This window comes from Diceros bicornis, unplaced genomic scaffold (assembly GCF_020826845.1).
Source record: "Diceros bicornis minor isolate mBicDic1 unplaced genomic scaffold, mDicBic1.mat.cur scaffold_263_ctg1, whole genome shotgun sequence".
NCBI classification, from domain to species: domain Eukaryota; kingdom Metazoa; phylum Chordata; class Mammalia; order Perissodactyla; family Rhinocerotidae; genus Diceros; species Diceros bicornis.
In genome coordinates, this window is record NW_026691139.1 from 271,246 (window position 1) to 273,553 (window position 2,308).

Consider the following 2,308-nt stretch of genomic DNA (forward strand, 5'->3'; position numbering starts at 1 on the left):
ATTCATTAATTGATTTTTGAATGTTAAACAAGATTGGCATACCTAGAACAAATCCCACTTGGTCATGTATAATTTTTTATACATTGTTGGATTTGATTCGCTAATATTTTGATGAGAATTTTTGCACCTGTATTCATGAGAGATATTAGTCTATAGTTTTCTTTTCTTGTAATTTCTTTGTCTGATTTTGGTATTAGGGTAATGCTAGCCTCATAGAATGAGTTAGGAAGTATCCCCTCTGCCTCTATTTTCTTGAAGAGATTGCAGAGAATTGATGTCATTTCCTTCTTAAATGTATCATGGAATTCACCAATGAACTTACCTGGCCTGGTGCTTTCTATTTTGGAAGGTTATTAATTATTGATTCAATTTCTTTAATAGATATAGGCCTGTTCCGATTACCTATTTCTTCTTGTGTGAATTTTGGCACATTATGTCTTTGAAAGAATTAGTTTGTTTCATCTAGGTTATCAAATTTGTTGGCATAGAATTGTTCATATTGTTCATATCATTCCTTTATTATCCTTTTAATTTTCATGGGATCAGTAGTGGTGATGCCTCTTTCATTTCTCATATTAGTCACTTGCATCTTTTCTCTCTTCTTCTTGATTAGCTTGGTTAGAGGGTTACAATTTTATTGACCTTCTCAAAGAGCCAGCTTTTGGTGTCAATTATTTTCTCTGTTGTTTTCCTGTTTTCAGTTTCATCGATTTCTGCTCTAGTTTTTATTATTTCTTTTCTTCTGTTTACTTGGTATTTAATTTGTTCTTCTTTTTCTATTTTCCTAAGATAGAAGCTTAGATTCTGAATTTACATCTCTCTTCTTTCCTGATTTATGCATTCAGTGCTATAAATTTCTCTCTAGTCACTGTTTTCACTGCATCCTACAAATTTTGATATGCTGTATTTTCATTTTGATTTAGTTCAAAATATTTAGAATTTCTTTTAGGACTTCTTCTTTGACCCATTTGTTATTTACAAGTGTGTTGTTTGATCTCCAAGTATTTTGGGATTTTTCCAGTTTATTTTTCTGTTATTAATTTCTAATTTAATTTTCTTGTGGTCTGAGAGCATAGTTTGTATGATTTCTGTTCTTTTAAATTTGTTAATATATGTTTTATTGCCCAAAATGTGCTCTATCTTGGTGAAAGTTCCATATGAACTTGAGAAGAAGGCATATTCTGCTGTTGTTGGATGGAGTATTCTATCAATGTCAATTAGATCCAGTTGATTGATGATGCTCTTCAGTTCAATTATGTCATTACTGATTTCCTGCCTGCTGGGTGTGTCAATTGCTGATGGAGGGGTGTTTAATTCCCCAACTATAATAGTGGGGATGGGGATTTGTCTATTTCTCCTTGTTAGTCTGTATTTCTTTTCTTATTTTTTATTTATTTATTTATTTTTGCTTCATGTATTTTGATGCTCTATTGTTAGGTGCATATACATTAAAGATTGTTATGTTTTCTTGGACAAATTGACCCCTTTATCATTATGTAGTACTGTCTTAGTGCATTCAGGCTGCTATAATAAAATAGCACAGGCCAGACGGCTTATAAACAACAGAAATTTATTTCTCAGAGTCCGGAGGCTGCAAGTCTGAGATCATCATGTGCTGGCATGGTTGGGTGAGGACTCTCTTCTGGGTTGCAAACTTATTGTGTATCCTCACATGGTGGAAGGGCAAGGGAGCTCTCTCATGCCTCTTTTATAGTGGCATTAATCTCATTCATGAGCGCAGAGCCCTTATGACCTAATTATCTCCCAAAATCCCAATTCCTAATACCATCTCATTGGGCATTAGGATTTCAACATATGTATTTTAGGGGGACACAAACATTCAGACCATAGCAAGTATCCCTCCTTATATCTGATAATTTTCCTTTTTCTGAAGTTGGCTTTGTCTGAAATTAATATAGCTACTCCAACTTCCTTTTGATTAGTGTTAGCATGATGTATCTTTCTCCATTCCTTCATGTTAGTTTATCTGTGTCTTTCTATTTAAAGTGGGTTTCTTATGGACAACATATAGCTGAGTCTTGTTTTTTATACACACTATCTCTGTTTTTAATTAGCATATTTAGACCATTCATGGTTAAGGTGATTATTGATATGGTTGGATTAACATCTACCACATTTGCAAGTGGTATCTGTTCATTGCCCTTGTTTCTTTTTTTGTCTTCCACTCTTTTTCTGACTTTTCTGGTTTTAATTGAGAATTTTATTTTATTCTATTTCTATCACCTCTTACTACATCAATTATACTTCTTTTTAAAATTCTTTTAGAGGTTGTCCTAGATTTTGCAAT